This window comes from Oryza glaberrima, chromosome 10 (genome assembly GCF_000147395.1).
Source record: "Oryza glaberrima chromosome 10, OglaRS2, whole genome shotgun sequence".
NCBI lineage: Eukaryota > Viridiplantae > Streptophyta > Magnoliopsida > Poales > Poaceae > Oryza > Oryza glaberrima.
In genome coordinates, this window is record NC_068335.1 from 13,315,421 (window position 1) to 13,341,358 (window position 25,938).

A 25,938-nucleotide genomic window follows, 5' to 3' on the forward strand; every position below is an offset into this window, starting at 1 on the left:
CCGACACAGAAAACAAGAACAACAAAATATAACAAATATCATCATGTTAATCATTCTAAATTAAATAGTGTTGCATGGATTGAAGAGTGATAAATATGGTAACTTCTTCATCACCTCCATGGTCACCTCCTCCAAGGAAGAACCATGCACACGTCAACCCCTATCACGTGCAAACAACATTCCTAAAAAATAGTTTCCTTATCTATGAAAAATGAAGAGCATATGCCGTGCACAATGGGATAATTTGGACAATACCACCACACAGATAAGTTAGTTGCAAAATACAATCCTATATATGTGAGACCCGTGTGTCAACCATAACACACGATGGTATTTTCCAACTCTGTGATTTTTGCGATTGTATTAAATAAATTGGCTTGTGCACAATTTAGTTGGTCAGAATATAAAACACATCATATAAACTTTAACAAATTCATTCCTTGCTTCTAAAACAGAAAAAAAAAACTAAAATATGCCCAAAAGCTAACAAACTCCAGAAACAGATGCGACCATGAGTGATCATTTTTAATAAAACTAAATGGCCAATAAGTATATATAATACATATAAATGTATCAAGTGAAAAAACTGTACCTAGCTTGAAAGCTTGTAAGTGACCAATATAGTTGTGTTGCTAATTTTATATTTCAATTGCTTCAAGTAAGTTCTTCATATGGTTTTTTTGGACAATTCTAAAAGTCATATGTAACTCAAGCTGAAAAGTAATATACCATGTGGTATGCGTATGTTAATACTACCATCAGACTAGTTCAATAGAAACCGAAAATTTAGATGCGAACTCCATTTCATTCTTTATCTGGATTTATTTCAACTTGGTGACTAGAAAAGGTGAGGATGGAAGCTAGATGTGGTTGGGCCAGAGTCTTGTGTGTACATGCAGGCGAGATCATGGGAATATGTGTCATATGGATTAACTAATTTGCATGGTTTGAAGAAGACATGCTTTATTAGCCATGGTAAGACATCGCTCTACCAGCTTCATCTGACAAGATACATATTTTGCTGCTATATTGTAACTATTGTCGAATTTGTCTACAATGAATCATAAAGACACCAATATAATTATGATGATACTGTTGATGTCTGTTAAATACCAAATTTACACCGTCAATACATGTATAATTCTGAAAATATAAAACATCCAACATAGTGGTAGGTTTTAATTTTAACAATTTCCACGAGTGTTGGTATATATTTGGATACAGGTGACAAACAACCAAAGTTGAGATGAAATATACATAAAGGAGGGTGTCGACGGGGGATACTCGTAAACTAGATGATGAGGGTACGTTGGTACGTTGGTACGAGGATCTACACGATTTGACATCAAGCAAACAAGGAGACAAGGATTATACTGGTTCAAGCCCCTCGTAAGGTAATAGCTCTAATCCGGTTTATGTGGGATTATAGAGAAAACCACAGAGTGCAGAGAAGACAACGGATCTCCGAGATTACCGACGAGATCCTTGTCAACAGGGGCTCGATGAGATCTTTCGGCGAATAGGCTTCAAGTCCTCCAGATTGCTTATGTGGTGGTGGATATCTTGCCCTTAGGATTCGATGCCCTGAACCCCTCAAGGGGTGTGTATTTATACCGCAGGTCAGCTTTATCTCCAAGTAGAACTCGGAGACATCGGACCCTGCACGATACAATACCATGTTTCTCTTCTCTGAGTAGGACACATATATAGCCCTACTCATAAAGGATATTTACCATACGGATTTGCTGATTTCCTTACTTTACACGTGTCCTTTCCGTATATCACGATATATACCGTATTCGTATATCTCATAACTCCTAGGATAGAGGGTATGTCTTATCCGTGGGGACGGCTGATTAGCGACTGACCGCGCGCCTACGGCCGCGCGCGGTCAGTCCAGCCCCTTATGTCTCGTTGTACTACTACTAGTATACTATCCTTCCTCTTTATACTGCTATACTAGTATTTTATACTACTACTAGTACTATACTAAGTGTATGTGTGTGTGTATATATATACATACATAAAAAAAGTTTGTATTAGCACGTATACAAATGTTGTATACGCGCGTATACAAACTTTGTATACACGCATATAACAACTTTGTATACGTGTATACAAACTTTATATACGCGTGTATACAAAGTTTGTATAAGTGTATACAAAGTTTGTATATGTACATATAACAACCCAAAAAATACACGTATACAAAGTTTGTATACGTGTATAGAAAGTTTGTATATGTACATATATAAAGTTTGCATACATATGTATTAGAAAAATTGAAAAAGATACGGAAAGAAAAAACAGAAAAAAAAAAGAAACCGTAAACTAAAAATATACAGAAGGAAAAACAGAAAAAAAAAAGGAAACGTACGCCAAAAAAAACGCGCCGTCCGCCGCCCTCCTCTCCACGCACGACACGTGTTCAGTCGCACGCGGGAGGGGGCGGGCGACTGAGCGCGTATTAGCAGTTTCGCCTATCCATAACCCTGACAGAGGGGAAGAATTACATTAATATCCAAGCCCATGAAGTCTTGGGCCCACAAATCCAACGAAATACTAGAAAATGGGCCCAACCACCATGTGACTGGGCCAAGGACTTACCTACCAGGGCCTAGGAGAAAGCCCAGGGCCAGAAGGGCCAGCTAGCGGTTGGGTCGGCCAACCCAGAGACAGCCCACCTGGCCCTCAATATTTATAGGTCAGTAGTTATCGACTATCCAAGGCAGTTGTGAACATTTCTATCGGAATAAACCACCATGGTGCAATGGCGGATCCATAGGGTGGTCCGGGTGGTCCCTGGACCACCCAAAAATCGGCGATCGACCCTAATATTAAAAATAGAAAGAGAGAAAATAGCGATCCCGCCGGTGCCGGAGCGTGCACGCGCTTGGATCGATGGGATGGAAAGAAACTGAAACGTCGCGTGACTTGCGTCGGGCCCAATGCGCCTCTCTCCTCCACGCCCTCGCGAGCACCGACGTGAATCACACGATCTAATCAGAGCACCGCGCCACCGCCAGCCCACGCGCTGACGCCATGATGCCAACGCGTGATAGCCTGACGCCTCCCCAACCCGCCGCCTTTGCCGCCGTAGTGCTGCACTGCTGCAGTGTGTTTTGCCACTGCGAGGAGCCATCGTGAAGATGGGGAAAACTAGAAAACGGAGTCACGGACTCACGAAGACCTGCCTCCTAACCTCCTTGTTGCAGTGCGCCGCCACCGACGCCCAGCCGCCCGCGCCAACAATTTTAGGTTTTCTACTTGTGTACTGTTTTCAATTTTCAAATTTATAATTTTGAACTCTTGTGCATTGTGATATTAAATTGTAGTACTAAATTGTGGATTGTTGAAGCATGAAGAAAGATGGAGATATTGCATCTCTTTTTTTGAAAACACGCTGCAAAGAAGAATGCTTCTAAATTGCCTTCTTCCTCGGTTATGATTGAGGAGCACACTCAAGAACAAGTTGTTGAGGAGAAAAAGTAGACCCGATAAGAAGAAAACATAGTATGTAATCTTCTTTAGACTTTTATAGCCATAGAAGCTTCTTTAAATCGAAATTTTACTTAATTACTAATTATATATGCTTTAAGATGCTTTATTAATATATCATATTAAAATTTTGGTGATTTGGTCTATTCTATTATCTATACTTGCATTGTATATATTAGCATCGTTAGATTTACTGTATTTAGAAAAAAAAATTAGGTCTACCCATATACTAAATCTTAGATTTGCCACTGCCATGGAGGACACTTGTCAGCTCAAGAGTGAAGATGCTCTTTTGATGCTTAGAATCTCCACACTTCTAAGGCCTATAAATACCCCTATCCTCTTCATTCACAACACCACCAAGATGTACAGATGAATTATAAGAGGCTCTTTGTATTTATTTATGTATACTTAGAATAAAGAAGAGACACTGAGGACGAAAGAGTTGGAGGAGTTTCGGAATTGTCGATAACTCTCTATATTTCTTTTATACCTTAGCAATTACTTTGCTCGAGTTGAGAATATCTTAATTAAGTAACTGAGATTTATCTTGTATGGTATATTTCTTAGTTAGTACCTATTTAGCTTGCTGATCACTGTTCACTATTGTTCATTAAGAGATAGTGGTTACTTTGTGTTTAGCTAACGCTAGAGTAGTAATTAATTGTATAGAAATGGTGTCTAGATGGTTAATTACTAGCGTTTGTTGCGTATCCCACAGTACTTAGATTGGTGTAGAGGTGGTGACAACCCTTGATATCACCGTAGTCCTCCCTGTTGTCTGGGTACATAGTAGAGCGCGTTCTGATAGCAGCGAGCAAACCAATGCCTAAAGTATAGCGATAGGATTAAAGTTAAGTTTTCTAAACGACCCTATACCAAATTAGAAGATCATCTTTACACTTTAGTCTACATTTAGTCTAAGTGTCCTTGGATGAACCTGATGAAGAGCTAACTAAAACAAAAAAAAATATAATTAATAAAACACATGCATCAACAATTGATCTTATAATATTCATATTCAAAATTAAAGAGAGTAAATATTTGAACTTATGGTTCCCACTCCTAGTAATTCCATCATGTATCACATATTTACTAAATACCATCTCCACTTCTAACCATTCTGTGTGTATCACAGATTCAGTAGAAATATTATCTCCCCATGACTTATCATTAGAAATATCATTAAGTAGAAATATCATCTCCCCATGACTTATCAACGGCTAAGTGTACTCCAATAACTTTACCTTCCTCCACAAAGACCATCCAATACAACTATAGTGCCCTCACATGTATACTCGATCGAGCTCATCTTTAACGGATGGATATGAATCACACTATACATAAGAATAAAAATTATCATTTTATATATATATATATATATAAAACTATAAATAAAATAGTTCTCTAATGTACATATATATATATATATTTACACAAAATCTCCTATTAGAATTGTTGATTCTTAAACTAGTAGTGCTTTTAGTTCATCATTATGCTCCTTATCCAAATCCTCACAGTCTCAATAGGATCTTGTGGAGCGATGTGCCCAATTATAAACACAATGTCATCTTTGTCTACTTTATCTATAGAGAACTGAACGCATTGGTGTTCAGGCACACAATTAACTGAAAATAGTTAAAGATCACAAGCTAGGAGGTGGTAAAACATTTTCTTAATTGGATAGATATTTACATTGGAGAACTTAATCAACGTTCTTATTATAGTGCCCATATCAAAATTATGATCGCACTTAAAAAATAAAAATCTCCCCTCATCTTTATGCAGAAGAGAGCTAGTACCACTTCCAATAAGTTTATTGTGTTTATTCATCGCAATGATCCTAACTATACTTTCACGTAATGGTTATACTGATTCCACCAAGGTTTTTTATTCATTTAACTTCATACCCAAACAACCTACATACGAGAGTAGAAAATATTAATGAAAATAATTTTTTTTGGTAATATGATAATTAACCGATTTAAATGTTATCTTACTCCTGAACTTATTAGTACTATATATATATATATATTGCATTCAATGGGAAAAAAGGAATTAGCACATCTCTATTATCTATAAAGTTACAACCCACTACATTCAAAACGCAACCAACAAAGATAGCACATCTCTATTAGCATTTATTTTAGAGTAAATTTCACAAAACTACATATATACTTTAAAGAAACTATCACAAAACTACAATTTGAAGAAGGTCTATTACAAAATTATAAATTTATGACTAAATTTATTAAAGAACTATATATTAAACTTGGAAGATCACCAAACTACAGATTTAGTAATAAAATTATCACAAACTACATATTTTGCACCATGTTATAAGTACAAAACTACAACATTTATAACTCTATCATAATAGTAGTGGTAGATATTTAAACTGTAAAATATGTAATTTTGTGACAACTCCAGTATTAAATCTATAGTTTTGCGATACTTGGTCTTAAATTTGTAGTTTTGAGATAAATTTTGTGTTAAATATGTTGTTTTTACGATAATTTTGTTAAAGTACATGTAGTTTTGTGAAATTTACTCTATATTTTATCATATTCTAAAGTTTTCAAATACAAACATGTTAAATCATCGTCCCACCTAATTTACATAATATTTCAGCATATATCTATTTATTTTCTACAATATCCTATATACTTTATCCCTACTTAGTTAATGTTTTCTATCTTCTCTCATTAAACCACATCATATCAATTGTTTCTAGCCTTTAAATGATTAATCTGTAGTCTAAATTATTTCTCTCATTTTTTCTCTCATAAAGTCATCACCTTACTTTTAGCTTTTTATTATCAATCTATATAATATTTAAATTATCATAAACCACATATCAACTTAAGTGGTTTATAACCTTTTTCATTGGTTAATAAAAATACAAATTCTTAAGCTTACGTCGTCTAGCTATATACATCCTCCAAAGCCAGCTTTTGTGTTCATAAGAAGAGTAGTTTTACAACTATTTGACAAGCAGAACCATGAACCCTCCTGTGTTAGCTAAGGGCCTAGTTAGGGAGCTTTTGACACCTACAGTTTTCTTTCAGAATAAAAACTCTCCTAAATCGTTCAGGTTCTTATGCAGATTCTAAGAAGCTGTAGTTAAAGTGAAAGTGCATCTAGGCCCCTAATGATTTTGGTGATTAATTACAATGCGATTAGAGAGAACTAAAATTTTTATTTAAGCAAATGTGAAGGTTGTTATGTCCTCAATGAGTTAGCGTAATGCATATCCCGCCAAATACGTTGATGTGATGTGATGTGGCAAAGGAGCAAATGGTATATTGTAACTTTTCTTTTCATTTGAGTCAATAATAATGTCACACTATTAAGAGGGATGATGCATTGACATATGAGGAGTGATCAAAGTGCTCAAAATCAATTTATAAAAGTGTTTCTCCTCAATTTGAGTTGTTCTAGACATTTTCGGAGTTTTCCGAAAGTCATTTTTGGACTTTCCGAAAATGACTGTGGAGGCAAATATGGTTCTGTTTATTTTCGGACTTTTCCGAAATAGATTTTCGGAGTTTCCGGAAAACTTCAGCAAATTCAAAAATGCTTTTGTGTTTTTCCGGACTTGTTCGAAAGCTATTTTCGGACTTTTCCGAGAACATCCAGAACGGCGTTTTTGGTTCTGGAAATTTTCGGACTTGTCCGAAAAGTTTTCGGAATGTCTGAAAAATCTCTCATTGACTTTGTTGTTGGTGCTGAGCTGGAATTTTCAGACATGTCCGAAAATCTTTCGGAATATCCGAAAATCTCAATTATTGTGCATAACGGGCAGAATTTGGGTTGTGGCTATAAATAGCCCCCTCCCCTCACTTGTGAGTGCTGCTGGTTCCATTCCAATTATTTGTGCCCTTGGCTTGCTCTGTCTCTCTCTAGCACTTTTGAGCCTTGCTTTCTTGTTTCCCCTCTCACCCGTGTTCAATTCGGATTTGGTGTGTGTGAGAGAGTTGTGGATTCAAGTTTGTGTGAGTGCTTTTTGTTGACTTCGTGAAGATTTGTGAGCACTTGCATCATCTCCGGGAGTTCTTTGCTTCATTTGTTACTCTTGGAGGTTGAGGACTCCTAGGTGGCTAGGTGTCGCTCCCGAGCCACCGATCTACTTATGGTTGACCAGGAGAAGTTTGTGAAGGTCGGATCTCACCTCCGAAAGGGAAGAGATACCCTTAGTGGAAGGAGGAGTGCTTAGTGCAACCTCTTGAGGAAAGGGTTAGCTAAGACCCGGCTCTTAGTGAGCTCCTCAACAGAGAGTAGAATCCCCTCAAGGATTCAAACTTCGGGAACAACTTCGTGAGCTTCATCTTTGGTGACTTTACTTCCTCCCTCTCCACTAGCTTTACTTGTTTGAGCCGCTATAGTTCTAGTTGCTATTTGTGCTAGCATATTCTTGTTGTAGGCAACTAGATCTAGGATTTACTTTGCTATTTGTGCTGACTCCGAAAATTTTTGGATATATCCGAAAATTTCGGAAATATCTGAAAATTACTGCTTCCGCTTTTAATTGAATTTTTTAATTAGCCTATTCATCCCCCTCTAGGCCTATTGACACTTTCAATTGGTATCAGAGCCTAATCTCCTAATTAGGTTTAACCGCTTGGAGAGATCATGTCGGGCCAAGCGCGGGGGATGGGAACGATGGTGATAAGGGAGCTAAGATCCCTTATAACTATCCCCCTACATCTACATCTTATGTGAATACCTATAGCGGCAAAGCTCTGTACTTCAATGGTACGGACTATGCCGCTTGGAAGCATAAGATGAAGATGCATTTGAAGTCTATTAACCTATTTATTTGGAGAATAGTCGAAAAAGGCTATGTTTTGCAAAATCTTGAAGATCCCACCAAGGAGGACGACGAGAACGAGCACAAGAACGCTCAAGCCGCTAATGTAATACTTAGCGCCTTGAGTGGAAGTGAGTTCAACCGTGTGGATGGCATTGAGAGTGACAAAGTGATTTGGGACACGCTTCGGAACTTGCATGAAGGCACGGATAGTGTTCGTGAGTCCAAGGTGGAGATCCTCAAGGGACAATTTGAGAGATTTGTGATGTTGGATGGTGAGAGCCCAAGCGACAATTTTGGTGACGATTTGTGGGTGATTATCTATGATGTCAATTGATTTTGGTGATGATTTGTGGATGATTTGGGGATTTCAATTTGATTTGGGAGCAACTCGCATGGGCGCATGGTGCAGCGATGGTGCTTAGTGAGTTCGGCTCGATTCGAGCTGGTCTTTTTTTCCTTTGCTCGAGCTAAGCTAAAGGTGCCAGTTCAATTTTTCTTATAGATGTCGGTTGCTAGTATTGATGTCGACCCTATGGCCTGTTTTATAGCAGTGCACCCTTACGAGCCCACATGTCAGCGACACATGCTCCTCTAATTTAAGTTAGACGAGCCTTCTCCGTGTATGCGTGTGGGTCTACCGGGCAACCTAAAAAAATATTTTCTCTTCGAATCCATAGTTGCAGACTAGCACGGTCACCAAAGCATGCAGTTCAATGGCAAGGTGGGGCCGTTCAATTGTACTCGTAAAACCCGAGTGACTGGAAAATCTATGCCGGACCAACATGCATACTCCTAACAATTTAAGACCGTTAGAATCAAACTCCACAAGTTTTTTTCCCCTTCTTTTTTGACAAAATACAATTAATAGTTCTATGGCCGATAGTAGGCTGGCCAGTTAGTACATCATCAGAGTATAGTACTTGTACTAGCACATAGTCCAATATTGTACAGAGTACTAATGTACTAACGCAATGTTACCTTGCTTTAACCGGTCCATGGACCGGCCCAATGCAACCTTTTCGCTGCGACGACTCGAGTCGTAGTACACTACTGTAGTTCGTACAACTCGAGCAGCACAAGTACATGGACACGTAAGCGTTAATGTGCTCTCTGCCTAGCATCGTCTCAATCCATACAGACAGCAAGTAGACGACACGACCAGGAGCCCAGAACAAGCATATACTCGTATGCAAGCTTTAGCTAGCTTTGTGTACTATATGTGTGTACGAGTAATAATAACGTACTTCATCCGTCTCGTTCTCATTTTAAGAGTAGTTGTTGGTTTTCATGTCTAACGTTAAATCGTATGTCTTATTTAAAATATTTTATGGCTAGTATATTTATTGTTATTAGATGATAAAATATAAATAATAGTTTATGCGTGACTTATTTTATTATTTTTTATGATTTTTTTAAATAAGATAAACGATCAAATATTAGATACAGAAATCTACAACTACGTTTAAAATGAGACGAAGAAAGTACATAGTTGAACAAGAGATGGCCTGGGTCTCAGTCGACATGGCGCAGTGACAACTACTGCTAGCTAGTAGTACATGAGTACTTTATAATAAAATGATTTCTAAATTAATTGTTTAGTAAATACTGATGTTAAGTAAAAAAAATAGCTTTTGTCACTTTGATTGTTATTTTTCAAAATTTTAAATTGCTTAGATGTTCTAAGTATCCGATTGGTTGTGAAATCACTAAAATGATGCGATTTATGAGAATCAACACACAAAAAAAACGGATATCATGGTATAAAATCTGAATCCTAATAATCTTTATATTTTAGGAACAAGGCATGCAGTACGTTAGTACGTGAATGCATGAATGTTGAACAAGAGATTGGTCTGAGTCGGGTCAGCACAGAAGAGTGAATACCCAGCACACGCATGCAGTGATCGATGCAGGGCCGTCGTCGGAGATGCATATTCGATCATTTCACCGTTCTATAAAAACAAGTTACTACTCCCTCCGTTTTAATGTAAGTCATTCTAACATTTCCCATATTTATATAGATGTTAATGAATGTCTAGATTCATTAACATCAATATAAATATGAGAAATGTTAGAATGATTTACATTATGAAACGGAGGGAGTACTAATTTTTCTTTCATCAATTTCATACATATGAATATATGTGAAAAAAACAAAATACCACCGGTTTCTTAAATCCCAGTACACGTATTTCTCTCTTTATCTATTTCTAATATAATTACTATCTACTACTTTTATAAACTTTGATACAATGGTCACTTAAAACTAAGGGGGTGTTTAGATCTACAGGTAAATTTTTTTTTTTTGCCCCCGTCGCATCGAACGTTTGAACATATGCATGGAGTATTGAATGTTGACGAAAAAATAACTACTTAAACAGTTTGCATGTAAATTGCGAGACGAATCTTTTAACTCTAATTGCGCCATGATTTGATAATATGGTGTTACAGTAAATATTTGCTAATGATAGATTAATTAGTCTTAATAAATTCGTCTCTTGGTTTACAGGCGGATCCTGCAATTTGTTTTGTTATTAGACTACGTTTAATACTTCAAATATGTGTCCGTATATTCTATGTGACACGCCCAAATTTTACACCTGTCGATCTAAATACAGCCTAAATTTATTTTTAAGACAATTAATCAGGATGAGTAAAAATAAACATATTCCGACGTGGAATGGAATAGTACTCCAGTGACCAGTGGTGATGCATGTGGACGTGAAGATGACTGACCGGCGATATGACGTGCATGGGCCATGCATGCACAAGCACACGGTAGGACTAGTACAAGTAGTAGTAGTATCTGGAGAGGAGACGTGACGAGGGAGGGGAACACGTAGAGTACTCGAGGGGCGACGTCATTACGTTTGTCCCCGTGCACATGCAATGCAAACAACGCATCCTGAAACGACGTCTCCATGTCTCAATCGCTCAGCGTCCGACCGTCTCGCGGCCGTCATCATGTCACGCGTCGTGGGGTCCACTCAGGTGGCGGTCTTGTCAGACATAAAGCTGCTAGTACAGTGTACTACATGCATTGACACTCATGCTGTGTTTAGCTACTTCCAAAGTCAAAAGTTTGGGTAGAAATTGATACGATGTAACTGAAAAAAGTTGTGTATGTATGACAGGTTGATGTGATGAAAAAAGTTAGAAGTTTGAATCCGAAGTTTGGATCCAAAGTTTGGATTTAAACACAACCTCAAGGGCATGTATAAATAGGGATACTGCAATGAGAGCACTCTCTACGAAACTCTCATTACAATGGAGGATACCCCTGGTGGCCCAACGAGTGTCCCTAGCCCAAAAAACCCACGTAGGTATTTTATTATACTACCCCTCTCCTCTCCCTCTCTCTTCTCTTATTTACCGGCGCGCCTCCTGCCCTCCGCGTGTGCTCGCCTACTCCCCACCACCACTCGCCTCTCCCTCTCGCCGCAGCCGCTCGCCACTCTCCTCCGCCTGTCGCCCGTCTCTACTCCTTCTCCCATTATTCCCACGCCGCACTGTGCCAGATCCAGCGCGCCGCCGCTCGCTGGAGACGCGAGGCGTGCCCTCCCCCCATCCCCTTGCTCAGCAATGGCACGGTCCTCGGCCTCGTCGGACCCGGGGAGCGGCGTCACGGGGCTACCCAGCGCCAACGACGACGGGAAGGCGGCCGCGGCTTTTTCGGGTCAGGCTCACCGGAGACGCGAGGCGTGCCCTCTGTCCCACCCCCACCCCACCCCCCTGCTATGCCACGGAAGGAGGAGGAGGGGGCGCAATGGCATGGCGGTGGCGGCCATCGCACCTGGTTCTCGTGGCAGGGGCCGCCTACCTCATCTTCCTCAAGTTCCGCCGCATGCTTGACCTCGCCACCGCCGACCTCGCCGCCACCGATGGCGCCTTCTCCTCCCCTTCCTCCGACCCTCCCTACCCCCGCGCTCGCGCTCCTGGTCTCCACCTCCTCCTCCGGCAACAGGAACATGTCTCCCTCCTCATCCCCATCCTCCGGCCAAGGGGTGGAATAGGAATACGTACGGGGAATCTGTGCCCACAGGAGCTGTCGCCCCCCAATGCGTCTCTCGGCTGTGTTGCTCGGCCGAAAAGTGGCAAGAGATGTGTCCCTCAACCGGGGGACGCGCTCCATCGTGGGGAGCCGGCGCGGACGAAAAAGCGAATGCCCACCGGTGAGAGGGGACGACCCAGAGCTACGCATTAGTAATGGCCTAAGCTGTGCACGGACTACTCCAACAGCTAGTACTACTAATTTTTGGCAAGATGATGAGCAAGTAGGCTGTGGTTGGCAGACTGGATTGGAAACCCATGTTCCGTGCACGAAAAACAGAACGATCCATTAGCATGTAATTAATTAAGTATTATATTTTTTTAAAAAAATGGATCAATATAATTTTTTAAACAACTTTCGCATAGAAACTTTTTTAAAAAAAAACTGTTTTAGCAGTTTGAAAAGCGTGCACATGGAAAACGAGATGGGAGAGTTGAGAACAAAGCCTAAGATACTACTCATTCATACAATAGTTATTTATAAGTATATACTACACTATTAATATACGATCCCACCTCTCATATACATAATATTTTGAAGACTGTGTTATAGTTGATTATAAATCTGTAGCCTGTTTTCCTTCTCTCCTCTCTTGTCTCTTCCGCATCTCCTTAGCTGACATGAAAGCTGCTATTGTACCTGCTCTTACGGGTGGCCACGGCGTCCTCTGCTCTGCGTGTGGGTTGGCTTGGCTTGGATCAATTTTACTGTGCTTTATCTACTGCTGGATGTTACTGGAGTATAAATCAGGGATAGGCTTCGTGAAGCGGTGATCGGGACTGAGCTACGTCAGAAATTCAGAATGGAGGTGGAGGACTTTCTCTAATTTAGATCGGATTTAGTTTGATACTGGTGTCTAATCACACTATTATAAAATATCAAATATTTACCATCGCTGTAGGTGTCAGTAGTGCTAAAACCGGTAACTATAGGCCTTTTCCCACCTCCGCGGGTTGAAATCATAAAAAACCAGCACCTTTAAGTAATTATAGGTGTTGGTTCTAAATAAAAACCAGCACCTATTATATTTTGTGGCGACGGCGGCCCTATGGCGGAAGGGGATAGGGCGGCTGCGGGTCGACGGCATGAGGGGAAGCGGCGGTGGTCCGACGGCCCGGCGGCAGCGCCCTTCCCTCCGTCAAATCTGGCGGGACGGGAGGTGGCGGCGATGGCCCAGCGGCGGAAGGGGATAGGGCGGCTGCGGGTCGGCGGTGTGAGGAGAGGCGGCGGTGCTCCGACAGCCCGGCGGCGGCGCACTCCCCTCCACCAGATCTAGTGGGAGGTGAGGCGGCGGCGGTGGCCCATCAGCTAAAGGGGATACAGCGACGGCGGCTCGGCGGTGGGAGTGGAGGTGGCGACGGCGGTGCCGTGGCAACGACGCCCTCCTCCTCTCCATCCGACGACGGCGGCGGCGGGGGAGACGTCAGTGGCGTCCTCCTCCTCTCTTTCCGATTCTCGATGAATTTGATGAATGCGTTCTTGATGAAAGTATTTGAATGTGATGTTGATGTGTTATTGATGAATGTGATGTTGATGAGTGTTCTTAATGAATGTAATTTCTGAGGATTTGAGGAAATTTTGGGATTTGGGTGGTAGATGGGATCGGCTTGACGGCTCAATGTATCGGCTCGATGCATCGAGCCGTTTTTTTTGGCTCATGGGCGCCTCAAAGGTGCCGGTTTTGGAACAGGCACCCTTGACCCTCGGTAATTAATGTCGCCAACCGGGTGTCGGTTGGGAAAACCGACACCAAAGGGGGTTTTCCAACGGGCACCATTTACATATTTTGTAGTAGTGACTACTACAGAGAAGCTAATCGGTGCCGGTTGGGAACCGGCCTTAGGTGCCAGTTTTCCCAACCAGCACCACGTTCAGTCATCGGTGTCGGTTTTAAAACTAGCACCTTTGAGGCCTCAGGAATGAAAAAAAAAAAGCCGGCTCGATGCATCGGCTTGAATTGAGCCAATGCATCGAGCAATTTCACATGAAACATGTACATGAAGAACACATCAAGAATACGAGATGAACACACAAGTCATACACAAATAACTGATGAGCACACAAGAACACAAAACACACAAGAACACATGAGCAGTCACCGAGTCCCCTCCCGCCGGCCGTTGCCTTCCCTCCCACCACCGCCGCCGCCCCCGCCTCCCCTCCTGTCGGGTTGCCGCTCCCGGCCAGATCTGGCGGAGGAGAGGCACCACCGTCACCGTCGCCTCCCCTCCCGCCACCGCCTGCTGCCACCGCCCCCGCCTCCCCTCCTACCGGGCCACCATTCCCAGCCATATCTGACGGAGGGGAGGCGCCGCCCCCGCCTCCCCTCCTGCCAGGCCGCCGCTCTTGGCCGGATCTGGCAGAGGGTGCCGCCTCCACTGCCAGGCCGCCAAGGGTGCGAGAGAAGAAGAGGAGAAGAGGCGAGGGGAGAGTATGAGAGAGCAGAGAGCGGAAAGAGAGAAGAAAGAAAGAAAGAGAGCGGAAGTGGATAAGAATGATGAGAGTGGTGACATTATCCGCTTGACTGAGCGCTCGGCGGCTCGGCTCACGGCTCGGTTTTTAAAAGGTGTCGGTTGTTTTAAAAAACCGACACCTTTTATTTATTGTAGTTGTCGGTTCTTTAAAAACCCGACACCTATAATTAATTAAAGGTGTCGTTTTTACTAAAAACCGACACTTCAAGTATAGAGAGGTGTCAGTTTTTTTACATAACCAAAACCTATAATCACTTAACAGTGTCGGTTTTTTGTGTTTTCGGACCGCGAAGGTGGAAAAAAGCCTATAGGTGCCGGTTTTAACACTTCTGGCACCTATAGTGCCGACACCTATTTGATGTTTTGTAGCAGTGAATTTTGAACCGACGAGGTACGCCCATTATGAAAATAGATAAACTATAGCTTTTTGTTTTTCTAAACTAGGTTCCTGAGCACCCCATTAAGACATGTATATAATTTTGAATTGTTAGATTTGTTTCAGGATTTGTGCAATTGAGCAACGAAAAAATCACAGCGCACTCATATGTAAGAGGATTCGGTTCCACGACCTCCGTTTCACGAAAATAGCATGTTACGGAGGAATTTTGAAAGTTACATTTTAGTTACGTGTAAATTACAATGTAATTACATCACGATATACTATAATTACATATATCGAATTTTTGGAAGAAATATTATCAATAAATATATATGTAGTCCCTTAGTTTTCTGAATTAAAGAGGGGAAATTCTGTTTTCTAGGACTTTAGGCTAGGATCGGGCCGAACACCAAGCCCTAGCTCAGCACGGCCCATTCTTGTTATATAAGCGAGCGAAATGATCACTTTGACTGAGTTCTTTTTAGCACCTCGAAACAACAATTCACTCGTCTTCTGTAATCATAATTTTTGAACCGCTAAACGGTATGTTTTGTGAATAAATTTTCTATATAAAAACCTTTAAAAGTAATTAATTTTATAATCTACAATAGTTAATACTTTCTCCGTAAAAAGTAACTCTTAGAGACGAATTTGAACGAGCATTTAATATCCTATCTTACTATAAAGTTATAACCCATTGACTCTAAAGTTCAACATATAAACTTGCCACCTCATCATCTGCTAGCAATAATTACATACATAATCTATGTAAGCATGCAACATCATCTATAATTCATTAAATTCTACAAATCAACATCCAATCATCTTCCTTCATATTATTTTTCACAATATTTTTAACATATTATATGTATACATCATTTTTATAATCTTTAGCATATATTCATCCATATAATTAAAGTGCGGGATATCATATTTCATCTATAATCTCATGTAAAGTTTACTAATATATTTTTCTCTGAACATAGTTTGATAAACCAGTTTTATTAATTGTTAATAACTAATATAATTTTACTTTTAGCTTGATTAAAAATATTAAAAATTACTTAGAAATTTTCATAACAAAGTGCGAGGAATCACCTAATTTTTTATAAGACGAAAGGGTGTACGTGTTAATCATGCCCTACTAATCCGTTCAATTTTCCGAAACACGAACAGCTCGAACTGGCCTTAACCTTGCCCCACGAACAGCGGTGTTTAGTTACTTTCAAACTTCCAACTTTTTCGTCATATCAAATATTTGGATATATACATGAAGCATTAAATGTGAATGAAAAAATTAATTGCACAGTTTGCATATAAATTGCGAGACGAATCTTTTGAGCCTAATTACGCCATGATTTGATAATGTGGTGCTACAGTAAACATTTGCTAATGACGGATTAATTAGGCTTAATAGATTCGTCTCATAGTTTACAGGCGGAATCTGTAATTTGTTTTGTTATTAGTCTACGTTTAATATTTTAAATGTGTGTCCGTATACATCAAAATAATTTTAAAAATAATGTGTATCCGTTTAATTATGTCGAAATAATTTTAAAAGGGAGTAGCTATATTTATGGCGCCATATTTTTCACTAAAAGTTAGTCGGCATGTATTTAGATTGTAAGTCACTAAATTACATATGTAATTTTAGTGTATTTACAATGTAAGTCCTAAAATTACATATGTAAATACTAAAATTACATATGTAAGTCACAAAATTACATACTAATTACATATGTAAGTGGTGTGTAAGTAGGGTGTAACTACTGTCTAAATATACTACTAATATATACTAATTACATATTTATACTTTAATTACATATGTGTTTCGCTGGTCGGTACAAATACTCATACTTGATCGAGTGCATGCAGTGAAGAAAAAAATAGTAGCAAAGTTCTCCAGTAGACCACTAATTAGTGACCTATAACCTATGAAGCACAACTAGTTACGCGTAATTAAGTATGCTAGCATGAATCCTATGACCGATCCAATGGCTCAACAAGCGACTGTAGTCAACCAGAAAATGTGTCGCAGAAAATTTAGCAAAACCGTTTTAAAAATAATGTGTGTCCGTTTAATTATGTCGTTTTCACGTGAACTGCTGGATCTGACATTGCCTCCGGGGGTGTACACTGTAGCGCTTTTGAAGAATAGCTGCTGCAGGCAGACAGTCTACTCCTGCGGTCCTGCCCTAGCAGATCGATACAACCAGTACTAGTACTAGTAGTATGGCCTGTTTAAATCAGGAAAAGAAAATTTTTAAGTGTGGATGTTTGATGAGATGTTTAAAGGGTTGTCGGTTATGAATGAAAAACTAATTTTATAACTTGTCTGAAAATGGCTCGACGAATTTTTTTAGCCTAATTAATCTATCATTAGTATATATAGATTACTATAGTACTTATAACTAATCATGGACTAATTAGACTTAAAAGATTCGTCTCGTGATTTTCCTTCTAACTGTACAATTAGTTTTTTCCTCTTAACTATACAATTAGTTTTTTTAATCCATATTTAATGTTTTGGATGTGACATATTATATTACTACGAATATAGATATACCTCGGTTTAGATTCGTTATACCATGATTCATATTCATTATTTTTTTTACAAAGGGAGGGAGTATGTTGTTACCTGTGCGTGCTAAAAGGGTAAATTTCCAAGATACTTTTTACGTACAACCGAGTTGGTCAAAATAGGATCCAACCAGCGAATCTGTATACGTCCATCAGCCTGCCAGTACGCTATATTCAGATGTGACTGGCAAGCCACTACTGTATGAACGGTACTCGTGTCTGACCAGCTGTCGATCGACTTGACATTTCTAAAGTGTACTCTCTCTGTACCAGAATATAAAAAGTTTTAAAGTTATATTATATAATTATTAGAAAAGTAGATAGAGTCAAATAGAAAAAGATAATGATGGGTCGAGAAATGGATATAGATGGAAAAAGCAAATGGTAGAGGGTTGTGATTTCTTGAGAAGAAAATATCGGTGAAGAAGTTATTATATTTTTGGACGGATGGAGTACTCCTTACCTAAACCAAACTAAGAGGGAATGTGACCCCGGGATTTAACAAAAGTTTTAAAGTTATATTATATAATTATTAGAAAAGTAGATAGAGTCAAATAGAAAAAGATAATGATGGGTCGAGAAATGGATATAGATGGAAAAAGCAAATGGTAGAGGGTTGTGATTTCTTGAGAAGAAAATATCGGTGAAGAAGTTATTATATTTTTGGACGGATGGAGTACTCCTTACCTAAACCAAACTAAGAGGGAATGTGACCCCGGGATTTAACAATGTGGTGTTATAGTAAACATTTACTAATGATGGATTAATTAGGCTTAATAAATTCATCTCGCTGTTTACTGACGGATTGTGTAATTAGTTTTTCTATTAGTGCCCGAATACCCCATGCGACACCCTATATAATACGCGATGTGACATCAAAACTTTACGTACCTGGATATAAACACCCCTTAAGTGGTATTTTTGGACAGAGAGAGTACTGTACTCCATGTCTAGCAGTACGGGCGTCAGCACGCAGCCTGCAGAGCATTAGTACACCGTACGTGCGTCGTTAACCTACTTGATGGCCAACCAGTAAGGCTTTGTTTATTAGTCTGCGAAAAGAAATTTTTAGGTGTCATATCGGATATTTGATTGGACGTTGAAAGGGGTTGTCAGATATAAATAAAAAAACTAATATCATAACTTGGCTGGAAACTACGAGACGAATTTATTAAGCCTAATTAATACGTCATTAGCACATGTGGGATACTGTAGCACTTATGGCTAAATCATGGACTAATTAGACTCAAAAGATTCGTCTCGCGATTTCCATGCATATTATGCAATTAGTTTTTTAATTTATCAATGTTTAATGCTCTATGCATATGTCCAAAGATTCGATATGATACTTTTGAAAAAAAATTTGGTAACTAAACAAGATCTAAAACCCTTGAAAGCAATGTGTGACAGGAGCACGTAGTCCTCACACCCGAACAATCTAAAGGCAAGATTAAGAGAACGTAAGAATAGTAAAAACGTAGGATTTTAATAGGAATATAAGTGTAAAACAGAATTGTAATACGCAGAAAAAATACACGAATGACAGTTTGATTGAACAACAGAAAAAACACGTAGGAATTGGATGACAGAGATAGACTAAAAAGAAAGTTACCAAGAGGTTAAAACTCTCGCTAAATTTCCTCCAATATCTCTACATGATTGTCCATTCCATAAAAATTTCGAAAGATGGATAGGATTCAATCCTTTGTTTCAAAGGGCTTCATAGAAAATTTTTCTATAGGATTGAAATCCTCCAAAATTTCTATTTTTTCCTCCAAATTAAAGGGGCCCTAATACAGATTTTTCCTCAATTTTCATTAGCACTTTTCAAACTGCTAAACGGTGTATTTTATCCGAAAACTTTCTATATAAAAGTTGCTTTAAAACATCAGATAAATCCATTTTTCAAGTTTGTAATAATTAAAACTTAATTAATCAAATCATGCGTTAATAGTTATCTCGTTTTGCGTGTTCGCTTTTAATATTCTTCTTTGGAAGATTCATGGAGACTTTATATTTTTATCTATTTATCCATAAAGAATTTATCTTTTAAGCAATATAGGAGTATTGAGGATTGTGAAACTGGGTTATAATCCATTTGAATTTGTTAAAGTATGGGATAATACAATTGTGAAAGTGGGTTATAAATCTATTGTAATTTGTTATAGTATGGGATAATACAATTGTGAAAGTGGTTTTTTAATGATTTGTTAAAGTATGAGATAATTTTATTGGAGTTTTCTAATAGGTGCATTATATTATTTTTTTTTGCTTTTGTATTGGTATGAATTAGATGGACTAAACTACAGTATTTTAGGACGAAAGTAGTATCATTTTCCCGTGGTAGACTATTTTTCATACACGAACAAAATCTGTAGGCGATAGATGGTGGAGGAGCATAGGCAACAACATCTCGAGATGCCTGAGAGGTGGCTCTGTCGTTGATGAGCACTACAAAATCCGTCGTCGCCGACGCAGTCCCCGACCTTCCCGTTGCTGGATCCACACCTCCAAAGGCTAGTGCCGTTGTCGTCGTCGGTCCTAAGGTCACTGTGGTTGTCGTCGCCACTCTCGTACGTGCTCAACACCGACGGATCTGCATGCCACTCACAAGGTCATAACCATTACTCTCTGGGGCCGCATGCTTCGGTCATGGAGTTGGGATGAAAAATTTAAAAAGTTACTATGCAACTGTAAATCTGCCATTAGCCCAAATACTTCCTCCGTCCAAAAAAAAAGACAAACCCTATTTTCCGTGTTCAACGTTTGACCGTCCGTCTTATTTAAAAAAATTATGAAAAAAATTAAAAAGACAAGTCACGCATAAAATATTAATCATGTTTTATCATCTAGCAACAATGAAAATACGAATTATAAAAAATTTTCATATAAGACGGACAATCAAAGTTGGACACGGAAACCCATAGTTTGTCTTTTTTTTGGAACGGAGGGAGTACATCGTATTCTGTCTTCACAGTAGCCTCATGTCAGAAACTTTTGGTCTTTGAAGCATTCTCGTCTTTTTAAATAAGTTCTCTATCCAATTAAACAGAGAGTGGCCTTTAGCAAATTACTAATTTTTAGGGTCTATTTTTAGCTGTGACACATTCTTGCAATGTCTACAAACAGATTATACAAATTTTGAGTGTGTTTTTGCAATATTTATCTAATCTTTATAGTTTGTAAACATCACTCTACCTCTGTCCTAAAATAAGTGCAGTTATGGGTATCCGTGTCCAACGTTTGATCATCCGTCTTATTTCAAAAAATTTAAAATATAGTCACACATAGAGTACTATTCATGTTTTATCATTGAAAATACATATCATAATTTTTTTCAAATAAAACGAAGTATGAAACATTGGGCATGAACAATGCAAAACTGTATTTATTTTGGGATGGAGGGAGTATTAATAATGTATTGTGGTATTTTTAATAGTCAAATAATTGAATATATATTAATAATGTATTATGGTATTTTTAATAAGTTTATAGACAATTATAGTAATATTTATAATACCAAATTAGTTTCATTAAATCAATAATTCAATATATATTTTCATAATAAATTTGTTCTGGGTTGAAAATGTTATTATTATTTTTTTTACAAATTTAGTCAAACTTGAAGCAATTTAATTTTGACCAAAGTCAAAAACGTTTTATAACCTGAGACTATGTGCTAACAATAATTTGCACTGGTTTAATTAGGTTTACGGCCAATATTGAATAGTAAGTACGATCAATGTACCAGAATGCTCAACTAATTAATCAATGTGCCATGGTGCATGGGGCCATTGCAGTAGTGTAAACATTGGCAGGCAAGGTGGGCAGGCAGCATGAAAACATCTGTACCACCCTAGGCACAGATCAGAGATAGAGAGCGCCAGCCAGCCATGGCGAGAGACAGACACACAGGTGCAGAGATGCCATGGGCGCACCGCATTACCCCAAGTGCAATCAACCGCTCTCTCTACAGTACTTTGCTCTAGTGGCTGGCTGCAGGTAGACGACGACAGCGACCGCGTACTTGCAGCTACTCCTAGTAGTAGGAGCCAGGAGTAGGAGCTATGGCTAGCTGCGTACTCCTACAGATGGATGGAGTTGACGGCGGCAGTGAAGTGAACTGACCTCCCCCTGTCCATCCATGTCGTGGCCGGCCGGTGGAGTACGTGCGATACGACGGCGCGCGCCCACCACCACCACCCGTGTCGTCGTTGTCGTCGTCATCTTCTTCATTCAACCTTGGGCTTGGCTTAGTTTCTAATTTTTTTTCCTAAAAATATAACATTAAATATTTGGACATCTAAATAGAGCATTAAATATATAAAATAAATAATTGCACAGTTCGCACAAAAACGTGAGACGAATCTTTTAAACCTAATTAGTCTATGATTAGTTATAAGTACTATAGTAACCACATATGATAATGATAGATTAATTAGGCTTAATAAATTCACCTCGTGGTTTTCAGCGAGCTATAAAATTAGTTTTTTTATTTATGTCCAAAAACCCATTCGAACATCCGTTCAAACGTTCACATTTCTTTTCTGAAAGGCCGGCCGGTCAGCCGCCTCTCGATACCTGCGCCGTGGTACATAACGGTGCCCCTCTTTTTGTGCTTACTTGCCCTCCTTAAGATGAGAGAGAAAGAGAGAGAGGGAGAGAGAGCTCCAGTGGTCGCTGGAGCAATGGCAATGGTGGCGGAGCCCACGGGAGAGCATGGGATGTCGGCGTACGGACTCTGCAGGGGCCGGCCGCGGATTTGTCTCGTCGCCGGCTGGTGTGGTGTGCATGCACGCGAACAGTGAGCGTACAGTGCGAGCGAAGCGACAGCTAGCTTAGCTTGCATATGCCAACGACGACGACGATGGCGCCCATGGCCGGCAAGTGTACTGTACGTACGTGCCTGCAGCTGCATGATGCAGGGAGGAGGGCACAAGTTTAATTTTGTGCGCTCGCATTTTTCCTTTTTCCGGCAGAGGACTGCTCCTACCGCCAGCGGCTGCAGGCTGCAGCTAGCTGTCACGCCCCATCCTATCGTTTTTACTACTCCTACTTCAATTCTATCTTGGTCGATGATATCGTCACCTACAGTAGTTTGGACTGCCCGACTGGCCATGCCACCTGGGTTTACGTACGTACCTGTGTTCAGTTACTGTCGCTCGCCTTTTCCTTCTCTCAGTCACTGGGGTTAGGCCTCGTTTAGTTCCAAAGTTTTTTTTTCCAAACTTTTAACTTTTCTTCCCATCGAACCTTTCATACATACATAACTTTCCAGTCACATCATCTCAAATTTTAACTAAATTCTAAACTTTTGGGCCGAACTAAACACAACCTTAATTTGGATTTTGCTGCCTTCCGTCTCTTTTACTACTACTCCTTCGATCCCATATTATAAGAGATTTTAGATGGATTTGATATATTTTAGTATTATAAATCTAGACAAGGAGCCTATCCAGATTCATCTAAAATCCCTTATAATATGAGATGGAGAGAGTACTACTTACTCCCTCCGTTTAAAAAAAAAAATCCAATCCTGGGTTTGAACCTAGATATGTCTAATTTCAAATCTAGGATTGAGTTTTTTTTTAACGAAGGGAGTATCGGATATGTTAGAGTATTAGGCCCCCTTTAAATCAAAGGAAATTCATAGAAATTTTAGAGGATTTCATTTCTATAGGAATTTTTACTACAAAGCCATTTGAATTAAAGGAATGAACCCTATGGAATCCTATGAAATTCCTATGGAATGCATCTTCCCATACAAGTTTTGGAGGAATTTTAACAAGAGGTAGAACCTCATGGAAAAAAAAATCCTTTGAGTCTTTATCTCTCCTCAAATTCCTGTGTTTTTTCTGTGGTTCAATCAAACAGTCATTCTTACGTTTTTCCAATATTTTGTAATCCTCTGTTTTATATTTACATTCCTGTCAGAATACTACGATTTTCCTATTCCTCCGTTTTTTCATTCCTGTGATTCAAAGGGGCCCTTAATTAATTGAGTAAATTGCACTGGTGGTCCTTAAACATGTAAACAGGTTTCATTTAGGTCTATGAACTTGCAAAGTGTATATCGAGGTCTCTAAACTTGGTTTATTATATCATCTCGGTCCAAAGTCTCTTTTGACCATGGTCTTGCCTACGTGACATGACATGTAGATTACGACATGGCACAATATTATTATTATTTCTTTTTTTTCTCACTTCTTCCTCTCATTTCCATCTTCTTCGGGCTCTTCAACGCGGGGAGCTTGAGGTGGCTCTAGTGGAGGAAGAAGATAAAAGAATAGGAGGAAAAAGAAAAGGGGAAAGGAAAAAATAAACGCCATGTCATCGTCCACATGGCGTGCCACGTAGACAAGACCACGGTCAAATGACCCTTTGGACCGGGATGATATAATAAACCAAGTTTAGAGGCCTCGATATGCGCTTTGCAAGTTCGTGGATCTAAGTGAAACCTCATGACAAGTTTAAGGACCGCCAGTGCATTTTTCTCTAATTAATTTCATGTAAGGTTTTTCTCCCACATGTTTTCAATCCTTGCTCAACATTAACAGCCCCAAATGTCGTATTTTCAAACGAAAAATAATTTCTAAATAATACTTTTATATATGTGTTTTTAATGATATAAAAGCAAAGGCTAAAAAATAAACTTCAATAAAGAACCCAAAATCACCCGAAAATTCAAATTTTAGTTGATAAATATATAAGCATAAGAAAAAGATGAGACCGTAAACTTTGTCGATTACTTTAGGATTTTTTTGCGAAAGTTTTACGGCAATAGCAAGAATTAGTCATCACCAAATTTTTAACTATGTGTCAATATTAGGTTTAACAATTAAATCTCCAAATACATTTTGTAGGTTTGAACTTGTAAAATTGTCACGTGATTTCTTTACCTATTTGCAACTTTGCCTACGTGGAGTGCGAGCGTGGAAAGAGCCGTGGGACCCACAAGTCTGTCAGCTCGATCTCCCCCGCGGCATGAAGTGGTGAGGCATCTTCGCATCCTGCACAAGCCGGTCATCGTTGGTATTTCTTACAACTATAGGTAAATCCACAAGTGCACGAAAGACCGCTGTAGCACTTTACTTTCGGGTGACCCAAAAGAATATCGAACTCAGGGAACGTGTGTAATCTACCTAAGGCTAAGACTATCCAAGGACAACAACTAGTGGTAGGCAGGCTAGGCTAGAGAGGACTTTCTATAAGTTTTAATTATCTATGCTAAGCAAAGGTAATTTCCTATCTGTTGCTTCAGGCACCGATCTCTGCTGGTCTGCTAGTATGGTTCCAGCTATAGCTCTATGATGTATCCGAACGTGGAGGATTACTAGGATGGGCTTCAGGGCTGTCACCACCTGCCGCCTACCTCTGACAAATCCGTGGGATACACAACAAACAAAGGTAATCTCTAACCTAGACACCACGTCTAAGTTATTAATTAGTACTCTAATACTTGCGCAGGAACTTCCTTCTCTATCTGGAGTCCTAGTACTAGAGCACTTAGTATGAATACTAAACAATGAACCCGCAAAGATAGAAATATAACTTACTCAGACTAAATAATTAAATAACATAAGAAAGGAACACGAATGCTTACTTTACAGAAGAAGTTCTCCGAACCCGGAGCAGAGTGTACCGACAGCTTCGGTACTCCTCCAGAATTGCTCCTAGGAAGCTACACTCGTCGAGGTAGAAGTCGGATGAGTGCCAAACTTCCGGGCACTCCTCCAAAACTTCCCCTCACTCTCTACTTTATTCTAATGTATAAAAGATATAATAGAACATCTTGTAATTCAGCTCAAAGTTGTGTGTTGGAAATGAGAGTGAGCTCCTCCTTTTATATAGGCAGGTATGACGGTTACAGCCTATGCGAAATGTCCAAAATGCCCTGGAACTGCCATTGGGAAGTGATCAGGAGCGTACACGTGTAATCTGGCGATGAACAGCCGCAGAACGGGTTCGGCCGAACTGGTGGGTTCGGCCGAACCCAAAAAGTGTCCTCCCGGCCTCTCCTTTGGCCGGTAGGTTGCTTAATGGACCCCCAATAACTTGCACTATGTTTTGGCCCAATTCTAAGTGGTTTTTATCGACTTATGGGCCCTCCAATCCGTGTAAACGCATCCTAAATGTGCGGAGG

The 25,938-nt window shown here is 39.6% G+C and overlaps 1 long non-coding RNA gene across 1 annotated transcript; it reads right to left on the reverse strand.

Annotated features, from left to right (window-relative positions):
• Positions 1 to 20,037: 20,037 nt before the first annotated feature.
• LOC127753518 (uncharacterized) lies at positions 20,038 to 25,544 on the reverse strand. Its single transcript, XR_008012585.1, has 3 exons — positions 25,399 to 25,544; positions 24,695 to 24,805; positions 20,038 to 20,391 (listed from the first exon to the last, which is right to left on the reverse strand). It is a non-coding gene; the product is annotated as an uncharacterized LOC127753518 (long non-coding RNA).
• Positions 25,545 to 25,938: the final 394 nt, after the last annotated feature.